A 25,525-nucleotide genomic window follows, 5' to 3' on the forward strand; every position below is an offset into this window, starting at 1 on the left:
AAAAGTAATGTCTCCTTATTTTTTATTCCATGCTCAAAATTGGTTCAGTTATTACGTGTCACGCATATTACTCGGTCGACTTTCCCGCTTCCCTGACGGAAGTTTGCAACCTTATAACGCTAGTGGGGTCCGAATTGTAGCGCGTAACAAGGCCGCCTATAACGTACTTAAGTCTGCGCGTTAGAAGCAACGCGCTGTAATCGAGTTTCTAATCATAGAAAACGTGCAGTCAATTGAAATTGATAGGAGAATGAAAACGCTGTGCACTTTGGGTTGTTCGTGCTAACCACAACGTATGTTACAGAGCTCGGACTGGACGACCATGTACGGCAACCGACAAGATTCATCGGAATCAGATCCAGCGGAATCGGGTCGGATAACGCAGTCACAGCTCATGAGAGCGCATACAGGCCATCACTGCAAAATTGTGGCACAGAAAATTTTATATACCCTACGTACCTCGTATGCTCACTCCTAACGTGAAACAGTGGACGCTGCACATCCGTTACCAATTCCTTTTGCATTTTGAGTGTGACGGTGAACGGTTCCAAAACACCATTGTGGCAGGTTATGAAAGCTGCATTCATAATTTTGGCCCCGGAAACAAGAACCATCAGTGGATTTCGGCGACGAAGGATCACCGACGCCAAAAATTGTTCAAGACCATCCCATCACCAGGGAAAATCAAGCTCTGCGCCGTGTGCGGCTCGCGTTCATGCCGTTGGTTCTTTGGCAGAATGAGATTTTCACTCTGCACCGGAGTGTGCGCTGATATGAAACTTCGTGGAAGATTAAAACTGTGTGCCCGACCGAGACCCGAACTCGGGACCTTTGCCTTTCGCGGGCAAGTGCTCTACCATCTGAGCTACCGAAGCACGACTCTCGCCCGGTCCTCACAGCTTTACTTCTGGCAGTACCTGCGAACCTTGCAGAACTAGCAGATGGTAGAGCACTTGCCCGCGAAAGGCAAAGGTCCCGAGTTCGGGTCTCGGTCGGGCACACAGTTTTAATCTGCCAGGAAGTTCCATATCAGCGCTCACTCCGCTGCAGAGTGAAAATCTCATTCTGGAAACATCCCCCAGGCTGTGGCTAAGCCATGTCTCCGCAGTATCCTTTCTTTCAGGAGTGCTAGTTCTGCAAGGTTCGCAGGAGAGCTTCTGTAAAGTTTGGAAGGTAGGAGACGAGATACTGGCAGAAGTACAGCTGTGAGGACCGGGCGAGAGTCGTGCTTCGGTAGCTCAGATGGTAGAGCACTTTCCCGCGAAACGCAAAGGTCCCGAGTTCGGGTCTCGGTCGGGCACACAGTTTTAATCTGCGAGAATGTTCTTTGGCATTTTGTCACATCGAGTGGCGTCTTGTTTCTTCCTTACTTACTGGCGTAACGAGGTTGCTGGCTTGCCTCTCTGAGTGGCAGCAGCAGCGCTTATAATACTAGTACCGCTAGTATTTCCGGGTGGTGTTGGTGCTGTGTGGTGGTCAGTTGGTTATGACAGAGCAGCGCAGAAATCTCAGTAGCGCGGTGCCAGGCCGGGACCACTGGTGACGCCCACGCGCTGTCAGGTCGTGAGGCGCTAGCTGCGAGACCGACAAAGTTCGTGGCCCACCGAACCTGGACGGTGAAGCTGAGTGATCAGTTAACCTGTTATGAAACCTCAACTATCTGTGACATCTCTTCGTTCATTTGCTGGTTGTTACTCCCTGGGCCACTTGGGCTAGGAGCAGCGTATGATGTGTTGGAGTCGGCGAAATCTTGCAGCCGTCTTCCTATGTTGTGATTATTAAATTGACTGTTACTTGCCAGTGAAGTGCAGCAGCGGTATTTTCTGCCCTGTGGCCGTTAACGTCCCAGTTACCTGCCCTGCTCGTTAGCGTAGTTTTCCGGCAGTGTGCCTTTCTTCGTCGTGTTGATGCTGTCCGGCGCGGTGTGTAGTTCGACACCCTTTTAAGTTGTTTGGTTCATATTTTGCTTAGAGTGGTTATTGTTCCCTTGGCTGTGTATAGACGCCAATTTCTGAAGATGTAATGCTGTTCGTATCCGCGTCCTCGGCCGATATTATCTATCATTGTGCCGTTGATCGGACGGAAGGGAATTGGTTAAATTGTTGGTAGGTCCTTGAGCCGTCCCTAGTTTGAGCTGCCCTACGATTATTTACCTTCAACTCGTGGCGGCCTGCCTCACTTCATCTTACATTTGAGCCGCCTTCTCAGGCCGACCCTTAGAACACTTCTGAGCACCACTTGTTCTGTTTGTTTTAGACTGTGATTTTAATTTTACTTTGCAGTATTGTGCGAGGCCTTCGGCAGTGTATTAATTCTGTTCTTTTTAAATTTTACATAAAGTCCTTCAGCAGTGTTAAATTACAATTTTGAAGATTGATTTTATTTAAAACTTTTTTTCTTTAAAATTTCTTGTATATGAAATTGTTTCTGATTCAAACTCTAAGCCGTTATTTGTTCGATGTGTTATGTGTGGCATTCAGCCGAGGAGCCACGTGAACCCCTTTTAATAAGGCCTTCAGCCATGTGTATTTTTTAAAGGAATTTTTTTTATAAGAAGGAAGGCGCTTATTTCAAATTGTTTTTCTGACTTGCTGCTCATGCCTTCAGCCATTTTTTCATATTTGTTTGAGGCCTTCTGCTGTGCAATAAGTTTATATATCATTAATTAGGATTTCGGCCATTCTGTTGTAAATTTTAAAAGAAATTTCTTGGTTAGAAAAAATTGTTTATTAATGTATTTCAATAATAGTTGTCCTTCAGACGTGTATTTTAGGCTTTCAGCCGCTAATTATTTTCAACTGCATGTTTCTTTTTTTTAATTTTACCTTCTATTTTTAATTGCTTTTGATTTCTAAGCCAGGCCTTCAGCCGTTCTTGGTTTTGGTGTGGTTTTGGGCCTTCAGCGCGGAAAGCATTTCAAGGTTTCTTTAACTAGGCCTTCATCCATACCGTCTAATTGTGATCATTTAAAAACAATATTTAAGTAAGTGGTCTTAGAAAAATAAAGTTGTATGTTTGATTGTGCAACTCACAGTAACTCTTTACGGCCCCGTCCACAATCGTAACCTTATCCTGTGCGCACTTTGAGTACCTACCAGGCCGGCCGGTGTGGCCGTGCGGTTCTAGGCGCTTCAGTCTGGAACCGCGTGACCGCTACGGTCGCAGGTTCGAATCCTGCCTCGGGCATGGATGTGTGTTATGTCCTTAGGTTAGTTAGGTTTAATTAGTTCTAAGTTCTAGGCGACTGATGACCTCAGAAGTTAAGTCGCATAGTGCTCAGAGCCAGTACCTACCAACCGGGTTTCACACTCACAGTGTTCTGAGATGTTCATGGTCTGTTGCATTTGATATTCATGCCTAAACCCATCTCCAGAAACTCTGCAAGGTACTGCGAGACCCACAGATAATCAAAGCACGATTTTGGCGAGTTCGTCCACACATGGGGCACCCTCCCCTTTAGCATGACGGTCTCAGAACATCTGAAAGTACGACGTCTTGGCATCACTCTCATAGCTCATCATCATAGAGTCCTGACTTGGCACCATCCGATCTTCATCTTTCCTAAACTTTAACACATTCGAGGACTACGCTTTGGTAGTCACGGAACGATGCAAGCACAGAGGTGAAGTTGTGGCTCTGTCAACGAAGTCAAAGAATGTAAAAAAACGGTGTAAAGAAACTGGTCTCTCAATGGGAGAAATGTGTTCGCCGTCAGGGAGATTATGTTGAGAAATAAATACGTAGACATGGAGAGAAAGCCGACCATGCGGCCGAGCCGTTCTAGGCGCTTCAGTCTGGAACCGCGCGACCGCTACGGTCGCAGGTTCGAATCCTGCCTCGGGCATGGATGTGTGTGAAGTCTTTAGGTTATTTAGGTTTAAGAAGTTCTACGTTCTTGTGGACTGATGACCTCAGATGTTAAGTCCCGTAGTGCTCAGTGCCAGCCAGAGCCGAGAAGAGAAAAAAGATGTAGAATACTAATAAAATTTGTTCTAATTGACAATTTTCACATAAAAGAACTCGGAGGCATGACTTTCCACCACATCCTCATATTACACGTGCTGGTTGATGCTTTTTCTACTTACACAAGGCGCAGCAAGACCTTCTCACAAACAAAAAACATTTAAAATGAGAGTTTTTGACCAGAAGAACCCCTTATAGCTGGCTCTCCGAAACAGTAGAAAATTGGCAGGGTGAGAGAAGGATGAAATAAAGTTACGCCTATTTTGCTTAGGCGTCAACACACATTAATTTCCGCGATACTGATGGCCTAAGTTTCAACGCAACTTAATAAGGCAAATTGACTGACATGAAACCAGGTGTGTCGGTAGGGTGGAAATTTTTATGTAGGAAGAATTCTAGTTGCCAACTCACGCTGGAACTATTTTTTACAAATCGTTGTAGCTACTCGTTTTTGTCGCACGAAAAGTCGTTTATAACGGCGGTTTGTATAGTCCTTCCCGCATAGAGCGCTGTTAGCCGTGACAAGGATGCATAGCACCACGTGGTGCTAGTATCCGGAGAGACAGAAGTGAATTTTAAGCATCTAAAGCGTACGCCACAAATCGCAAATATTTTGAATAATAGACAATTCGTAACTTAATCATAGCTAACACTTGGATCAAGAATCATGAAAGGAGGCTGTATACATGGAAGAAACCTGGAGATACCGACAGGTTTCAGATAGATTATATAATGGTAAGACAGAGATTTAGGAACCAGGTATTAAATTGTAAGACATTTCCTGGGGCAGATGTAGATTCTGACCACAATCTATTGGGTATGAACTGCAGATTGAAACTGAAGAAACTGCAAAAAGGTGGGAATTTAAGGAGATGGGACCTGGATAAACTGAAAGAACCAGAGGTTGTAGAGAGTTTCAGGGAGAGCATTAGGGAACAATTGACAGGAATGGGGGAAAGAAATACAGTAGAAGAAGAATGGGTAGCTCTGAGGGATGAAGTGGTGAAGGCATCAAACGATCAAGTAGGTAAAAAGACGCGGGCTAATAGAAATCCTTGGGTAACAGAAGAAATATTAAATTTAATTGATGAAAGGAGAAAATATAAAAATGCAGTAAATGAAGCAGGCAAAAAGGAATATAAACGTCTCAAAAATGAAATCGACAGGAAGTGCAAAATGGCTAAGCAGGGATGGCTAGAGGACAAATGTAAGGATTTAGAGGCTTGTCTCACTAGGGGTAAGATAGATACTGCCTACAGGAAAATTAAAGAGACCTTTGGAGAGAAGAGAACCACTCGTATGAATATCAAGAGCACAGATGGCAACCCAGTTCTAAGCAAAGAAGGGAAAGCAGAAAGGTGGAAGGAGTATATAGAGGGTCTATACAAGGGCGATGTACTTGAGGTCAATATTATGGAAATGGAAGAGGATGTAGATGAAGATGAAATGGGAGATAAGATACTGCGTGAAGAGTTTGACAGAGCACTGAAAGACCTGAGTCAAAACAAGGCCCCGGGAGTAGACAACATTCCATTAGAACTACTGATGGCCTCAGGAGAGCCAGTCATGACAAAACTCTACCATCTGGTGAGCACGATGTATGAGACAGGCGAAATACCCTCAGACTTTAAGAAGAATATAATAATTCCAATCCCAAAGAAAGCAGGTGTTGACAGATGTGAAAGTTACCGAACTATCAGTTTAATAAGTCACGGCTGCAAAATACTAACGCGAAATCTTTACAGACGAATGGAAAAACTGGTAGAAGCCGACCTCGGGGAAGATCAGTTTGGATTCCGTAGAAATGTTGGAACACGTGAGGCAATACTGACCTTACGACTTATCTTGGAAGAAAGATTAAGAAAAGGCAAACCTACGTTTCTAGCGTTTGTAGACTTAGAGAAAGCTTTTGACAATGTTGACTGGAATACTCTCTTTCAAATTCTGAAGGTGGCAGGGGTAAAATACAGGGAGCGAAAGGCTATTTACAATTTGTACAGAAACCAGATGGCAGTTATAAGAGTCGAGGGACATGAAAGGGAAGCAGTGGTTGGGAAAGGAGTGAGACAGGGTTGTAGCCTCTCCCCAATGTTATTCAGCAGTACAGGAAACAAAAGAAAAATTCGGAGTAGGTACTAAAATTCATGGAGAAGAAGTAAAAACTTTGAGGTTCGCCGATGACATTGTAATTCTGTCAGAGACAGCAAAGGACTTGGAAGAGCAGTTGAATGGAATGGACAGTGTCTTGAAAGGAGGATATAAGATGAACATCAACAAAAGCAAAACGAGGATAATGGAATGTAGTCAAATTAAGTCGGGTGATGCTGAGGGAATTAGATTAGGAAATGAGACACTTAAAGTAGTAAAGGAGTTTTGCTATTTAGGGAGTAAAATAACCGATGATGGTCGAAGTAGAGAGGATATAAAATGTAGACTGGCAATGGCAAGGAAAGCGTTTCTCAAGAAGAGAAATTTGTTAACATCGAATATAGATTTAGGTGTCAGGAAGTCGTTTCTGAAAGTATTTGTATGGAGTGTAGCCATGTATGGAAGTGAGACATGCACGATAACTAGTTTGGACAAGAAGAGAATAGAAGCTTTCGAAATGTGGTGCTACAGAAGAATGCTGAAGATAAGGTGGGTAGATCACGTAACTAATGGGGGAGGTATTGAATAGGATTGGGGAGAAGAGAAGTTTGTGGCACAACTTGACTAGAAGAAGGGATCGGTTGGTAGGACATGTTCTGAGGCATCGAGGGATCACAAATTTAGCATTGGAGGGCAGCGTGGAGGGTAAAAATCGTAGAGGGAGACCAAGAGATCAATACACTAAGCAGATTCAGAAGGATGTAGGTTGCAGTAGGTACTGGGAGATGAAGAAGCTTGCACAGGATAGAGTAGCATGGAGAGCTGCATCAAACCAGTCTCAGGACTGAAGACCACAACAACAACAACAACAACAACACACAATTCGTATCGACAGCTAAATTATTTCATATCATAGCAAAATAGAACAAAGCAGGGTTTGATGTTACATGAGAAACAACTTCTATCAATAGCGACTTTAATCTATCGAAATGAAATATTTCTTGCATACACACCATTTTATAACTATTCCTGTAGCACAGTTCTTCCAATAATGTTTGAATAATGTACATTTTACTAATACCGAAACAGTTCCTTGTATATTCCCCATAGTGGTCACAATAAAATGAAGTGTCGTTTGAATTATGAAGACAAACAATTTTGTTGCAACAGGCACGCCTAACGAAAGAAAAGTTAATGCTTTCAGGTACGTCACAGTGATTGTTAGTTACGGTGTAGTAAGAAACGGTCCTGGCAGTTATCTGCTTATTCTGCTGCATGCCGAGCATACTTAAGGCAATGTGTAAAATGTGCCAAGGCAAACTTATAAGGCACAAATGACTGAAATTTAACGATATCGCTCTCTCTCTGACAGCATCATTAAAAATTTTTTCCACACTCAAAAAATTTCTTCATCGAGAGTCAAATTTGTTGTTCTGAGTGGAATCTGAATAATATCTACAATCTTTTCGAGTTCTTTTTAAAAAACAGAGCTGTCATTACGCCTTGGCCAAGAGTCCAACAAAAGGAATGGATTAATTTCTACACTATTCATAAATCGTTTCGAATGAAATGTTAAAAATTCTTCTTCTTTACTTTTCCAGATTTTGATAGGTCGACTATACGATTTTTCTCACTAAACCGTCCGTTTTTTTTAAATTTTTGATCCTAAAATTCCATGAGGTCCCTGAAAACACCTATAAAGCTACACAAAAGTAATCCACTCATGCTCATCACGTCAGTATTGCATAGTCCGTAACGATACCTAAGTGGTCAGCGTGACAGATTGCCGTCCTACGGACCCGGGTCCTATTCTCTGCTGGGTCGGGGATTTTCTCCGCTCAGGTACTGCGTATTGTGCAGACTTCATCATCATTTCATCCTCATCCGGCGTGCAGGTCACCCAGTGTGGCGTCGAATGCAATAAGACCTGCACCAAGGCGACCGGACCTGCCCCGCAAGGGGCCACCCGGCCAATGACGCCACAAGCTCATTTGATTATTGCATATGAATATGTCGTAGTGTTAATGGATTGCACGTCTTTTTTCTCTTAGAAATGATGAACTGCGGTTTTGATCGCATTGTTTCACAAAATCTGGCTCATCGGCGTTAGACACAGCTGATTTGGGGATAACAGCAAGCTTCATCTTCACGTTGGCTGTGAATTAATGGCATCTCCACTAGACTTTTACTTGAAGTAAACTTTGTTGTTTTTCGATTTGCTACATTGAATGATTCCTTGAAACTGCAAACCCAGGTCGAAGAAGACTTGAAATCAGCAAATGTTCATCTCAATTGCGGTTCATAGGTCCACATTCGTATATCTCCATCGGTAAATGTGCATTTCTCTCATGAGAAGCGGTACATGGTTCATATTTCTAGAAAACTCCTCAAAAGATCTGTTGTTCATGTTATTTTCTCAACTTCAGGATTTTATGTAGGTTATTAACGGGGATACCTTAACTTAGTGGTTACCATGTACATTAAATCTTTTGGGTAATTTTCCTTTCACAATTTCACGAGTTTCATTTCGGCACTTATTTGTTACTTCGCGTAAGTGGTTATTCCATTTATACAGTTCACAGTCAGATTTGGACGCTGTTTACATAAGAAATAACATAATGAATATTAATTCAGTTTTATATCTGTTGTTAACACTTACGCTACCGCAAAAGCAACGTAATTATTATGGATATGAAATGAGTTGCAGATTTGAGTGAATAGTAACTGTGGAAAATTATTTCAGAGAAACTATCAACGAAAACGGAAATTCGCGATACAAACTACGGTCTCACAGACACGTGGCATCTGTCTGCCTATGGTCTGCCAACTGAGGATATGCACCTGCCATGTGTTGCGTGCACATTCTGCTACAGCTCCGGTAGGGGTGTATAATTCTCCAACCGTCTGACGAGCTACGAATGTGGCAAGTTTCAACATTTTTTTTAAGTACATTGCAATCCATCTTAGTAGATAAAATTTTATATGGTCTTTCTTTCGGTGTAATCTTCCTGTATAAAAAAATGTAAGGGCATATTTTGACATGCTGGATTAGGCCACCCCTTGCGAGACAGTTTCGTATTTTTCTTCCCGTATTCGTATCCAATCTTACGTTTCTTTCTACTTTTGCTTTCGCAGAAGTGTCTCATATCAATATTTCTTATGACAGCTACATACTTAAGTGCCTGACGGGGGACATCGTGCAATACATCGCACACTTAATGGCAAAAGGAAAATGTCAAACCTTATTAAAAACAGTTTATATAATCACAACTGCCACGAAATAACAGCTCGCAGAAAACTGCTGTCAACACTTTTCGTTTGTCTCCAAGAAGTTGGTGACAGATTTTGGTTCTCCAGTTTATCGAGATATAAAACAGTCAATGGAATGACATCAGAATGTGCACGCTACGGCCACAAAATGACGAAAGATCACAAAATCCAATAGCGGAGGACGGATGGAAACGGTCGTAAATTTTTAATCCATTTATGGCAGATCGATTTCAGCTATTGTGTAGCTATCTTTAGTGCAGTTATACCCAAGTCATGATGCCTCATTCTACTTAAATCGCACATGGTGCCACTTTTCGTTACAGATAACAATGACGCGTTTATCTCACAATAGCTGACATCGATCCGCAGTAAACAGGATTAAATTTTACGACCGATGCTGTCCTTCGTCCGATCTTCAACCTCATAAGTTCCGTCGTGGAAACCAACTTGTAATCATTTAAGTTACCAGTCATAATTTCCTCGGCAACTTTTCGCGACCTTACTTAAAAACTGAGTCGTGTATGTACATTATGGACCTTTGGGATAGGCAAAGCGATGCCTCGTAAATAATTACGTTCCCTGATTACAGGAATGCCTTACTCTCACGGCACAGCGAAGCTAAATCGCAGATAGAAACGACGCAGTTAACATACACACCTTGATCACAATCAGTTTCAGGCTCCGGCTTACGACAAAATTCTTCGATATTCTTGGTTTACCGCGTAATTATCAACAGATTGCGAGATTGTTATCCTAATGATATTCACGCAAAGAAATGGGGCTGTGGTACATGTACCTTCGCACCGTACTCGTGATGCTTTGTATTTTTATGCTTTGAATGTTTTTATGAATGCTCAAGAAAGTAAAATACAAAACAAAAATTGAAATACTAGAATTTTTATGCTTTTAATTTTCAGTTACTGTTTATCACCTAAGAATTTATTAGATGACACAAGCTATTTTAAGAAGATCTGAAACGTTTACCTTTTGTCAATAATTCCAGTGCATTTTATATGACGTCACAAAAAACAGTGATGTGACATACTTTTGCGACAGCAAAAGAGAATCGAAACGTAATATTGTATTTGAACCCGAGGCGCCAAATTCCAAAATTGTGCTCTTAGCCACTGCTTTACCAACTCACTTAGTTTTACGAAGCAGTCTGATTAAGTCGTGTCGAAAGTTTCAACGTCGTTTTCTCGAAAGCTATTGAGTGCCTATCCGAAATTGATGTTTTATTTTCATCCTTCTTTCACGATGTCAAGTTTTAGTGTGTCAGAGAGCGACATATGGCGGGTTACAATCGTGAAAAACCCACTGCGTAACCTGACCGTAAGTGCATATTGTAAATATGGCATTACTCCTGTTAATGATTTGCATATCCGACGTGTAATACACGTCATTCCAAGCTGCAGCAACGCCACTCTTATGGTGGTGTAATTTTAAAACCCAGCAATGTAATTAGATTCGAACGTCTCGAACATTCGTTGTTCCTATTGAATTTACGCAGAACGTTTGTATTTTATGTGTCTGCTTGTGTATGACATTGGTTCAACTAGAGTGCATCTCTCTTAACGATATTTGTCGGATGTTTTCTAGTACAATTAGCATGTGTCGTGTATAAAATGATAATCTGCTCCAGACAATGTAGGAACTCACCAGCGTACGAATGCGTTAACAAGCTGCAACACAGTTCGAAACTCGTTGGAGGCGCTGGAACTGTTGTCGTAAAAAAAAATCCTGCTTTTTGTTTTGCCCCTGGCTCTCCTGCCATCTGCCATTAACGTGTAATTACTTTATAGCAATTCTATTCGCGCATCGGCTCTCGTTTTCACCTGTACCCCGCTGTTTTAATTAAACTGCTGTAAAATTCGCTATTCCGTCCGCCTCTTGCTTTCGGAGAGCAGGAGCAGCTACGAACAACAAGGAACATGAGGCTCTACATGTCGATAAATATGTGCATTCACCAGAAGTGTTTCTGTATGCAATGATTCTGACTCAGGGACTACGTAACATTTACTTTCCTTAATTTATTCCTCGTTCTTGATTTGAAAACTTACTGCCGTCGTGGCGTGTCTAGGCCATTATTTCGTTCTACTTCATCGTTAGCCAGAACATAGGCCTTCATTACGCATCGGGTGGGGAGGGGCAGAGGTGTTTAAACATCAGAGATTGAACAGCTGTTGCCCTGAAGGAAACTTGAACATGACATCTAGTTGAGGTGTGGCGTCCGCATCGAGCTCGAAAAATATGTAAACCGTGTGTGAAAGTTGCTTTTATATTTTTTCTTCTCCGTTATTGCTTGTAAGCCGGCCGGTGTGGCCGTGCGGTTCTAAGCGCGTCAGTTTGGAACCGCGTGACCGCTACGGTCGCAGGTTCGAATCCTGCCTCGGGCATGGATGTGTGTGATGTCCTTAGGTTAGTTAGGTTTAAGTAGTTCTAAGTTCTAGGGGACTGATGACCTCAGTAGTTAAGTCCCATAGTGCTCAGAGCCATCATCTATTGCTTGTAAAAGAATGGAATTCTCAATGCGAAGTTCATAAAAATATGCATCTGCTGTCTCCATTCTCAAAAATAATAGAAGCAGCTATGAAAGACAGATTGATGAATTACCTGAATGAATACAATCTTTTAAGCGAATAACACTTCGGTTTCCGAAGTGGCAAAAGTACGGAGTCAGTCATACTAGAATTCACAAAAGTTGCACTTGATGCTCTTGATAAAGATTCGTGTGTCACAGGCACATTTATGGATCTTTCTAAGGCGACAGTCGACCATAAGATTATACTAAATAAATTACAACCATCAGGAATAAGAGGGGTAGCTAATGACTGGTTTCAGTTCAAAACGGCTCTGAGTACTATGGGACTTAACATCTGTGGTCATCAGTCCCCTATAACTTAGAACCACGTAAACCTAACTAACCTAAGGATATCACACACATCCATGCCCAAAGCAGGATTCGAACATGCGACCGTAGCGGTCATGCGGTTCCAGGTGAAGCGCCTAGAACCGCACGGCCACACCGGCCGGCGACTGGTTTCGATCATACCTAGCAGATAGGGAAGAAAGAGTAGAGATAACATATACTTCAAATAGATCCAAGTATTTAGTAAAACACCTTTCAGAACCAAAATACTGTACATTAATATAATGGTTCCGCAAGGTAGCATATTAGGACCAATACTGTTCCTGATATACATCAATGATTTTCCCAGTTGTGTTTCTCATGGTGAAAAAATTCTCTTTGCTGTTGATAGCAATATTACAGTCACTGAGAAAACAAGAGATCTCCTTGCAGAGAAAGCAAATGAAACCCTAAAAGAAGTTTATGATTGGTCAATAATTAATAAAGTGACATTGAACATAAAGAAAACTAATGCCATGAATTTCAGTTAGAAGATAAAAAATGACGATGTTAAATTAAATGTAGATGGCACATCTTTAGGCTGTGTAATAAATACAAAATTTCTAGGAATGAATATTGATTCTCAGTTAAAGTTGTGTGAACACACAAATGTACTTGAAAACAGACTGTCATCAGCTTGTTATGCCCTCTGAGTCCTATCATCAGCGTGTAACATGAAATGTCTTTTAGTTACATTAAATTAATATGTACTCGTACACTCAGTTCTTAACTATGGCATTCTTTTTCGGGTACAAATGCACAAAATATAAATACAATTTTTAAACTCCAGAAAAGAGCCATAAGAACAATAACCAAAAATAGTAGTTGAGCTCATTGTAAAGATCTGTACAAAACACTGGGGATTTTAAATGCTCTATGTGAATACATTTACCAGCCAGTTGCACACATCAAAAATAATATTGGTAACCACTGGACAAACAGCTCTGTCCATGATCATGGAACAAGAGCTAGACTCAACTTAAATTTACGAAGTAAAAATAAACATTAAACTCAAAACAGCATTTTCTATCAAGAAATACAACTGTACAATAAATGACCAAAAGAGATTAAAGAAACTCCAAAAATACACTTAGTTAAAAAGGCAGCAAAAAGTACTTATTATGTAACAGATTTTATACATTGAAGGATTACTACGATACAACAGAGTAGGGGTTTACTAAAAAAAGTTATACAAATAAATAATAATAACGATTAGAAGACATCCAACAGTCCACATAACACCTTCACACTATGCTTTTTTTATCTTTCTTTTTTCCTTCTCTAGAAGTACTTGGCCCCAAGCTATGAGTAGCACAATACTAACACCTCTTCCTCTTTCTGTACTCAACATCTCACTCATTATAGAGGGATGCTGACTCAATTTTTCAGAATAGCAAATGGGAAGGTACAGTACAGAAAATGGCCCAGAGATCCCCAGTGTGTGTGTGTTTGTGTTTGTCGTGAGTGAAGTGTTATGAAACGATGTGTGTATCGTGTGTGCAGTGACTGATAGTGAGAGATGAGTGAACAGCGTGGCATTACTTGATTTAATAAGTTATTTGTAAAAAAAGTGTTGTTTACCGTGAGTAAATCTAAATGATTGTGTCCAACTAGAAGTCTGTAAATGTATGTGTATAGGAATTAGCTTATTTTAAATGGTTATAAACTTGTACATACATTGACATGTCTTATATCCTTGTAAAAAGAGATCTACGGATGAATAAAGTTGCTACTACTACTACTAATAATAATAATACATAATACTAATACTATCTCAACAAATTCAATGAAGTAAATCGGCTCAAGGCTAGAAACGTTTCATACGAAGTTATGAGTAGTCGTCGTTAGTGTGACAATATATATTTTGTCAGTATTATTGGTTGTTGTATTTACGTTGTGTTCTTTAGAAAATAATCTTCAGAAATATTCAGTGTCGTTTATATTTGTTGGAATACAAACATGATTATCTTTGATTATTTCCTTTCAATGGTCACAAAGTTTTTCATTAGTCTATCAGTTTCAGTCCATAATGGACATCTTCAGATGTAAGGAAGAGGGAAACTAAGTACAACTGTTGAACAAAATACATCTTGTAAACAATAAATTACTAAATGTTACTAAATTCGTATTTATACACGGGCGCTAAAATGTGGTGAAATATGCCCGAATAAAACAGAAGTGATCCGGTATCATGCTCATATAATCGAGCCAAAAGGCATCATCATAAAATGTAAACGGAGTTAGCTTGGAATCGTCAACCAGGTATGACAATACTGTGCAAGCCAGTCCACAATGCCAGAAAAGTCATAAACTCAACGGTGTTTCTGTTCAGAGAGGTACAGTTGCCAGAAGAAAGCTCTTCAGATGCTACTGTTTCACACATACGTGGCAAGTATGTACGTGCAGTTAAGTGAAAGTCATACAATAAAGTTAAATAATTCTGGCTCTGGAATGATTATAAGTTGTCACAGTAATAAGTGAAACACAACAAAATAGGTAAAAGAAAATGTTTCGGTAAATATATATAAATAGTGACAATATCGAAATGCTACGACGATAATGCTAGATAACTGTTATCTAAAAGTTAGATGTAAATTCTAATTTATATACGTCAGTTTCAAGAGCTTAAATTATCGCTCTCAATTGGGACCAGCCGATAAATTCTAAGCAGAACTTGAAAGTACTAAAAATTTATTGGAAACACATGACTAACTTTATTATAAGCGGTTTATTAAACGTCATTTCACGTGAGATCTTCCTCCTACACGGTTACTGGTCTCATGAATAATATTTTCCTCTTTTTTGACTAATTAACGCATCTCTTTCGCTGATGTTATTCAACCGGAAATTCCCGTAAAACTGCAGCTTTTAATTTCGACGTACCATTCTCCTCGGCTTTCACTGCGATTAAAGTAGAGCATGCAATCAACTCCACATTTAAATTTAGCAGCTAATGAAGTATTTAGCTGTGTGCTCACCTTCCAGCGGCACTTTACGAACTCTTTGATAGCAGCTAATGGAATTAAATCGTTGTCTTCAGCTTACAACGGCATTCAGTGTTTGAAGCTGTTAACTTGGAGACAGACATATTTGAATTCAGTATATTCACTGTGGATAGTGAACTGCAGATGTGCTTTAAACTTGCGGTTTATGTGGACACAACATGCAACGCTTTTTTTTTTTTTTAATTTTGATAGGTTTATTTTTTTATAGTGTAAACTAGTTTTCACGGTTCTGCAGGCTCATCATCCGGTGGAATTATTACAGCAATATTACCTGTATCATAGGCTAGACACTAAGGTAATGGTACAGAGGGTTCAAATGGTTCAAATGGCTCTGAGCAATATGGGACTTAACTTCTGAGGTCATCAGTCCCCTATAACGTAGAACCACTTAAACGTAACTAACCTAAGGACATCACAGATATCCATGCCCGGGGCAGGATTCGAACCTGTCGCGCGGTTCTACACTGAAGCGCCTAGAACCGCTCGGGCACTCCGGCCGGCCAGTGGTATAGAGGGAAACAATGGAAATTTATCTAGCGAAAAGTGTACGAAATTAAAGGATTTTTTAGTTTACGTTACTTATATTGCAATGCTTGAATATCTGAATCCATCCAAATGCTTCCAGAAGAAACTGCAATACCACCTTTTGCATTCTGAATCATACTGCACAAAAATAAGTTTATTTCACACGATGTACTTACCTTTCAGTAAAACCCAATGAAGTATAAAATATCTGCTCAAAAGCAGTATATAATACAATTAAACTAATCTATGATAAGATAAATTTTACAGCATAAAAATTCAAAATATGTGTGTTAATTTCTTGGACATTACCATGAAGATTGAGAATAACCTACACATATTCGACATATACCAAAACCACAATAGTGGTTACAATAATAGGTAAGACATCAAATCACCCATTCTCACACAAGCAAGCAGCACTTAGATACATGTTACGTAGACTAACTCATTTTGTAACATAGCTGAAAAGTAAAATCAAGATAGAGAAATGACAACAAGCTACCATGAACACAAGGACGGAACCCCACACAAACAAACATACACGGCAGAAGATCAGGTACAATACACAGTGAAAATGAAAAGCAAAAGCAACCGAAACATAATCAGATACGACCACAAATACACACACATAATAACAATACTTTTGGCAAACAAGACATAAATATAGTTCACCAAAAAATTCCATTAAAAAATACTTTCAAAAATCAATAGAAAGAAAGATCTATATCACAAATAAGGAATCTTCCAACTAAAATGTAATATGTCTAAGGGAAGATTTGTATGACAGACCAGGGGAATATTTGACACCAGACACAATGAGAATGTAAGAGCATGGAAGCACAGGACAATGTACCGAACACATTCACCAACACCGGCATAAAATTACTAGCAGAGACACAGTATGGATGTTGTTGTTGTTGTTGTTGTTGTTGTTGTTGTTTTGGTCTTCAGTCCAGAGACTGGTTTGATGCAGCTGTCCATGCTACTCTGTCCTGTGCAAGCTTCTTCATCTCCCAGTACCTACTGCAATCTTCATCCTTCCGAATCTGTTTAGTGTATTCATCTCTTGGTCTCCCTCTACGATTTTTTTCCTCCACACTGCCCTCCAACACTAAATTGGTGATCCCTTTATGCCTCAGAATACGCCCTACCAACCGATCCCTTCTTCTAGTGAACATGTGCCACAAATTTCTGATCTCTCCAATTCTATTCAGTACCTCCTCATTAGTTATGTGATCTACCCACCTAATCTTCATCATTCTTCTGTAGCACCACATTTCGAAAGCTTCTGTTCTCTTCTTGTCTAAACTATTTATCGTCCATGTTTCACTTCCATACATGGCTACACTCCATACAAACACTTGCAGAAACGACTTTCTGACACTTAAATCTATACCTGATGTTAACAAATTTCTCTTCTTCAGAAACGCTTTCCTTCCCATTGCCAGTCTACATTTTATATCCTCTCTACATCGACCATCATCAGTTATTTTGCTCCCCAAATAGCAAAACTCATTTACTACTCTAAGAGTCTCATTTTCAAATCTGATTCCCTGAGCATCACCTGATTTAATTCGAGTACATTCCATTATCTTCGTTTTGCTTTTGTTGATCTTATATTCTCCTTTCAAGACACTGTCCATTCCTTTCAGTTGCTCTTCCAGATCTTCTGCTGTCTCTGACAGAATTGCAATGGCATCGGCGAACCTCAAAATTTTTATTTCTTATCCGTGGGTTTTAATTCCTATCTTAATTTTTCTTTTGTTTCCTTTACTATTGCTCAATATACAGATTGAATAATATTGGGGATAGGTTATAACCCTGTCTCACTGCATTCCCAACTACTGCTTCCCTTTCATGTCCCTCGACTCTTATAACTGCCATCTGGTTTCTGTACAGATTGTAAATAGCCTTTCACTCCCTATATTTTACCCCTGCCACCTTCTGAATTTGAAAGAGAGTGTTACAGTCAACATTGCCAAAAGCTTTCTCTAAGTCTACAAATGCTAGAGACGTAGGCTTGCGTTTCCTTAATCTATTTTCTAAGATAAGTCGTAGGGTCAGTATTGCCTCACGTGTTCCAACATTTCTACTGAATCCAAACTGATCTTCCCCGAGGTTGGCTTCTACCTGTTTTTCCATTCGTCTGTGAAGATTTCTTGTTAATATTTGCAGCCGTGGCCTATTAAACTGATAGTTCGGTAGTTTTCACATATATCAGCACCTGCTTTCTTTCGAATTGGAATTATTACATTCTTCTTGAAGTCTGACGGTATTTTGCTTGTCTCATACATCTTGCTCACCAGATGGTAGAGTTTTGTTAGGGCTTGCTCTCCCAAGGCTGTTAGTAGTTATAATGGAATTTTGTCTACTCCCGAGGCCTTGTTTCGACCTAGGTCTTTCAGTGCTCTGTCAAACTCTTCGCGCAGTGTCATATCTCCCATTTCATCTTGAACTACATCCTCTTTCATTTCCATAGAATTGTCCTCAAGAACATCGCCCCTTGTATAGACCCTACAGTACGGATATCATAAGGAAAAACAACTTAAAACACCTTCTCAACTTACAAGAGTACTAACACATTGATAAAGTCACAACAGAAAGAAAACAACTTATAAATGATCAGATCATCTGTGGGAAAACACTTACTGTTTAAATTAACAAACCACTTAGTATATCGATACTACCACTCAGTCCCCATTTCCCACTATTACCTTCTCTCAATTGGTTTCATTGTTGTCGCCATCTCCCCCCTGCTGTAACCAGCAACCTACTCCCCTTTCCATTTCATTTCACTCACCCTTCCGCTGAACCGTTGAATATGTAACACACCTTCTCTTATCTACACCCGCACTCACTGCACTGGTACTCACAACCACTCAAGACTCTCTCAACCCCCCCCCCTCCCCCACATGCACCACGAAACCCAGTTAATAGTGTTGGTAATTCAACCTATACAGAAACATTTTACTATGTGCGATAGTCATGAAATTAATTTACTAATGCTCTCGTGTAGTTTGCAAAAGTAAAGCGAACTGGGCGCTAAATATGTGCAGCGTGAGAAAAAATACGTTCATAAAAGCCGAAAAGTAACGAAGAGGGAATCAGCAAAACACCAAAATGTAGAGACATAGCACGTATACCATACCATATATACCATACCATACTTCCAGAAGAAGTACGAAGGATGGACTCGTCTAATGTCTGATGTCGTAGTTGAGGGAACTGACGGCATGAATACTGCAGGGCTGTCCATAAATCCCTCTGAGTATAAGGGAGTGGAGGTGTGGTCTGAACAGCACATTGCAAGGCATCCTAGATATGCTAAATATTGTTCATGCCTGGGGAGTTTGGTGGCCAGCAGAAGTGTTTCTCTGCCTCGTGATCACTGGGTGCTGTGTGATGTCCTTAGGTTAGTTAGGGTTAATTAGTTCTAACTTCTAGGGGACAAATGACCATAGCTGTTATGTCCCATTGTGCCCAGAGCCATTTGAACCAGAAGTGTTTAAGGCCAGAAGAGTGTCACTAGAACCACTCTGTTGCAATTCTGGACGAGTGGCGTGTCGTATTGTCCTGCTGGAATTACCGTAGTCCGTCGGAAACCACAATGGACAGAAATGGATGCAGGTGATCGCACGGGATGCTTAGTACGTGTCACCTGTCAGAATCGTATCTAGACGTATCAAGGTCCTATAGCACTCCAACTGCACACGACCCACACCATTACAAAGCCACCGTCAGCTTGAACAGTTGCCTGCTGACATGCAGGTTGTCTTCACACCTGTACACGTCTGTCCGCTCGATACAACTCCAAACGAGACTCGTCTGACCAGCAACATGTTTCGAGTCATCAACAGTCCAATGTCGGTGTTCGCGGGCCTAGGAGAAGAGTACAGCTTTGTGTCGTGCTGTCATCAAGAACACACGAGCTTGCCTTCGGCTCCCAAAGCACATATTGAGGATGTTACTTGAATGGTTCGCACGCTAACACTTGTTGATGGCCCAGCACTGAAATGTGCAGCCATTTGCGGGAAGGGTGCACTTCTGCCACTTTGAAAGATTCTCTTCAATTGTCGTTGGTCCCGTTCTTGGGGGATCTTTTTCCGGCCGCAGCGGTGTCGGAGATTTGAAGATTTACGGGTTCCTTATACACTCCTGGAAATTGAAATAAGAACACCGTGAATTCATTGTCCCAGGAAGGGGAAACTTTATTGACACATTCCTGGGGTCAGATACATCACATGATCACACTGACAGAACCACAGGCACATAGACACAGGCAACAGAGCATGCACAATGTCGGCACTAGTACAGTGTATATCCATCTTTCGCAGCAATGCAGGCTGCTATTCTCCCATGGAGACGATCGTAGAGATGCTGGATGTAGTCCTGTGGAACGGCTTGCCATGCCATTTCCACCTGGCGCCTCAGTTGGACCAGCGTTCGTGCTGGACGTGCAGACCGCGTGAGACGACGCTTCATCCAGTCCCAAACATGCTCAATGGGGGACAGATCCGGAGATCTTGCTGGCCAGGGTAGTTGACTTACACCTTCTAGAGCACGTTGGGTGGCACGGGATACATGCGGACTTGCATTGTCCTGTTGGAACAGCAAGTTCCCTTGCCGGTCTAGGAATGGTGGAACGATGGGTTCGATGACGGTTTGGATGTACCGTGCACTAGTAAGTGTCCCCTCGACGATCATCAGTGGTGTACGGCCAGTGTAGGAGATCGCTCCCCACACCATGATGCCGGGTGTTGGCCCTGTGTGCCTCGGTCGTATGCAGTCCTGATTGTGGCGCTCACCTGCACGGCGCCAAACACGCATACGACCATCATTGGCACCAAGGCAGAAGCGACTCTCATCGCTGAAGACGACACGTCTCCATTCGTCCCTCCATTCACGCCTGTCGCGACACCACTGGAGGCGGGCTGCACGATGTTGGGGCGTGAGCGGAAGACGGCCTAACGGTGTGCGGGACCGTAGCCCAGCTTCATGGAGACGGTTGCGAATGGTCCTCGCCGATACCCCAGGAGCAACAGTGTCCCTAATTTGCTGGTAAGTGGCGGTGCGGTCCCCTACGGCACTGCGTAGGATCCTACGGTCTTGGCGTGCATCCGTGCGTCGCTGCGGTCCGGTCCAAGGTCGACGGGCACGTGCACCTTCCGCCGACCACTGGCGACAACATCGATGTACTGTGGAGACCTCACGCCCCACGTGTTGAGCAATTCGGCGGTACGTCCACCCGGCCTCTCGCATGCCCACTATACGCGCTCGCTCAAAGTCCGTCAACTGCACATACGGTTAACGTCCACGCTGTCGCGGCATGCTACCAGTGTTAAAGACTGCGATGGAGCTCCGTATGCCACGGCAAACTGGCTGACACTGACGGCGGCGGTGCACAAATGCTGCGCAGCTAGCGCCATTCGACGGCCAACACCGCGGTTCCTGGTGTGTCCGCTGTGCCGTGCGTGTGATCATTGCTTGTACAGCCCTCTCGCAGTGTCCGGAGCAAGTATGGTGGGTCTGACACACCGGTGTCAATGTGTTCTTTTTTTCCATTTCCAGGAGTGTATTCACGGTACACTCGTGAAATGGTCATACTCGAAAGTCCTCATTTCATCGCTACCTCGGAGATCCTGTGTCGCAATGCTCGTACGCCGATTATAACACCACGTTCAAACTCACTTAAATCTTGAAAACCTGCCATTGTAGCAGCAGTAACCGACCTAACAACTGCACCAGACACTTGCTGTCTTATATAGGCGTTGCCGACCGCAAAGCCGTATTCTGCCTGTTTACGTATCTCTGTATTTGAATATGCATGCCTATATGAGTTTAGAGGATATATATGCTGCAGAAGATTGCCTTACAAATAAACATATGAAGGTAAATGTCATTTGTAATTCGGGAAGGTGCTCCATTGACTTCAGTGGTTCACTTGATGGCTTAAGAAACTTTAAAACCACGTACGTGTAGTTGTGATTACTTATTTGACATGGGATTGCAGTGGTTTCTCGGTCAATAAATGCTTCTAATTACGAGGAACTCGCCCCACGTTCTCAATGTTCACTCGATTCGAAAACAGTGTCTCGATGCTCGAACGTAGAAACAAGGCTTTTGCGCTGTTTTCGGCACTCTAACAGCATCAATTGCGATTAGGCTTGCAGGGTACACAATGTATATCTTTGTGTTGTTATATACAGAAATACTTCATTTTTGCATTCTATTAATTGTCAAGATGGCTCAGGGAAACAGGAAAATGTTCGTGACATCGATATTAACAATGCTAAGCGTCTTAGACAAGAATACAATATGGAAATAATAACTAAACACAAGAATGGTGATCGTGTTTCTGCATTTGTTCAACAGTACTACATGTACATCTAAATTCACAGTTTGTATCTAAATGTAATATGGAAAAGTAAACATAAGCTAAAGACAATTGCTGATGTATTTAACGAACTTAATACGTTAACGAATCAAAGTATCATGTGTTAGAGGAAATCAAAAGTTATTGTTAATTTGTCTTAATGGTAACTTACTCAGGTGAGGTAGTATTAGAAAAGTAGGCTTTAGTTCTGAACAGGATCTAGCGGAGTAAACAGAGAAGAAGGATTTACAGCAAGTAGAAGCTGGTTCAAGACAATTCGTTGGTGAACTGAAATTCATACTATTGTTAGACAAAACAGTATTAGATCCTTATGTGGGATAACTCATAAACTTACCTTTTCCGATGGTTTCACACGGAAAGATTTTAATTACAGTTTAAACATGGCTGTGAAGCAGCAACTGTACAAGAACGTGGTAAGTGTAAGACAGCAACATTTTACATTTATCATGTTTCGACACCAACTAAGAATGTCTTTATCAGGAAATCCTCAGTTATCTAAAATGATTGTAAATAACCATTTACCTAGAGAAACTAGCTAAGACGTAGTTCTTATTCCGAACTGATTTATGAGAAGACTGGATTCAAGTGGAGCAAGTGACGAAAAAATTTAAGAGAAATAATGTTCTCGTCACACAAAAAGACTTCTTAAGGAAGTTAATATCAAAAACGACGTAAATTTAAACTTATTAAAACTGACATAAAGATGACAACTGTCAGTAAAATGTGCAGGGGGAAACAGTCGATGGACCGAGCATCAGAATAAGGGGCTCACATTTACCAAAGTTATCACAACGTGGACTCAAAACAAATCACGCAATTTAGTAACAGTCGAAGATACCAGTTGCATAATTTACGAAAAATGTTTTAAATCACATGTAAGTGTTCAACTCAAGTATCAACAGCCAATATTATGTAAAATGAACAGTTACATAAGACAATGCAACAGCAAATATTAAGTAGCCTAAATTTTTCTACGAAACAACTGCAATGAAATAAATGAAAAAGAGAGATGAAAACGATATTTCAGAATATACTCTGACGAAAAAAAGGTGTCAACTTTACCCATTTCTAAGTAACGGCTTCATGCCGTTAAATATGTTTATTACGTAATTGCAGCTGTTCATTAAGAATGAAACGGTCATTCAAAGAACGGTGTTTGAAAATTTCTAGGTCTCAAAGAATATTAAGCCCGAATCCTTCCCTGCCCGTGTGCAGGACACTGATGTGATGAACTTCTTTAGGCTTATGGTCTATAATAAATAAATGATTCGCAAAGGACGAGTTATGTACGTTTCTACCTTTTTCCCCTAAGGGATGCTCTTTGTGTCTAACGGTAATTGCCCGTCCTTTTGTCCTGTATGTAATAGGGTGGACATGTGTCACATTTCATTTTATAAGAGACCTAAGAGTGAATGTGCTGGTTTCAAATTATGAATAAGATTAGTTTTAGACTATTATCAGTAGAAAATGCTACATCATAATCATATTCGTTTTGTATTTTCAGACGCTGAATACTGTAAAAGTCAAGTCCTAAAATTTAATTTAAATCAAAACGGACAATTTTGTGCGCAAGAAATCCCATGATGAAGCCATATAACACAAGATAAAAAGTGAAAAGCTTTTCAGAAATAAGGATGGACACGGTTAACCTTTATTATGTAGTCGTTTAACCGAGAATTTGTACGATTCTTATGGATTCTACCCTGAGTGAGGTTTGGTGGGCCACTTTCAAGTATTCACTGCACAAAGGACGCTGACTAGGCACGGAACCACTTCTCTAGTCGTAGGATTTATGTGTGCAGGAGACCTTGGTCAGGTGATGGGCCTGGTGGAGACTCCGATGATGCAGATTTAGCTCCAGAATCGGGACGGTTTTCAGGAGTCTCGTTGTGTTTTTCAACGATGACGATGTGGTGGAGATAGTTATGTTCTATTTGAACAGAAACGTTATTTTGAGTTGCGACGTGAACAGATGAAAATTATGAATGAGCAGCAGTCTGAAGAGCAGGAGAAAGACGTTGTAACTATTTCGTGTGTTAAGATCCAAGAAACTTGTGGTAAGTGGGGTGTATTAGTGGTTTTTATTGACAACCGTCACTCTAAGACAACTATGACCAGCCGATCAGTGACCTTTAATGATAATACTTGCTAAAACCTAACAAAAACAGGAAAGAAAAGTGTCTCTGAAGTGTACCTTGCAAAGAATCGGCCACTGCGCCATCACCCGAAACACTTCTATACATACTACAGTGAACCATAATTGTACAGACAACTGACCCAATTTAGTATGTTGGACATTGTTTACATGAAAAAAAGTGGATAATAATTTTGGTGTTTTCTGTGGAACAAGGAAATGAAACAATTTGCTAGTACATCTCACAGAGTACTGGGCTTCAATAGTAGATGACCATGTGTTAAATTATTTCGTGTGATCCCCTGAATGTAACTGCATTATTCTTTCGACAACACTTGAGCGACAAGTCACGGCAGTGACAAGAAGAGTTTTTGGTTCTTTCTGCTAGTAACTAGCACTGTCAGTTTGAGAGATCGTAAACATGTTGAGCGGTGGGTCACTTGCCTCTTAACGCCTCGATGGAGTACGTGTCAACTAAGAAATGATCCATTGTTTGACGGAGGTGAACGCAGACATCTCAGACGACTAGGCGATGGAATAGTTTGCAAATCAGCATGGAGAGGCGTCACATCACCTTCTCATGTGAGCACCCGTCATAGCAGCCGGTCTTCCGTCTTTTGTGCCACAGGGACGGCAGTTCCAATTAGTTTTTCTCTCAATAGTCAGGCTTTGTATGCTATGCCGGCAGTGGTGTAATCTGTTACTGACGGTTCGACCGTCCTATTTCGTGTTTATAGCTGGAGTTTTTCCTTTCCCTATGGTGCATTACACTTCATAGAAGTGTGCGGAAAAAGGTTTTCGCCTATCATATTGTACAGCTGCAGCCATCTGTAACCATTTTCATCTCCAATAAAGAATTTATGAGAATTTTTGCTTGAGGACCACTATCACGTCAAAATCTGATTTAGTGTTATTTCGTCCTAATGCTAGAGTCACTTTGTCAAGAAAACCATTGTAATTCGTTTTTAAATGGCTGGAAGATTTGAGGAAAGGGACTGACATCCTGTGTTGACAGTTTTTTTCTGAACACTAACATCACGACGTTTCATTGACATTGTCGGGAAACATGGCTAGCTTCAAGGGGAAACATGGGTAGCTTCGAGGACTGGGACTTGATAGCGTCCCGTCTCTGTTCCTGTCCCAGATTCATTCTACACTGTACAGTTGCATTGACATGACCACTTTGTTCGACACCAAAGAGCAACGAGCACTCACTGACAGCAGGTGGCAGCACCAGC

This window comes from Schistocerca cancellata, chromosome 1 (assembly GCF_023864275.1).
Source record: "Schistocerca cancellata isolate TAMUIC-IGC-003103 chromosome 1, iqSchCanc2.1, whole genome shotgun sequence".
Lineage (NCBI taxonomy): Eukaryota > Metazoa > Arthropoda > Insecta > Orthoptera > Acrididae > Schistocerca > Schistocerca cancellata.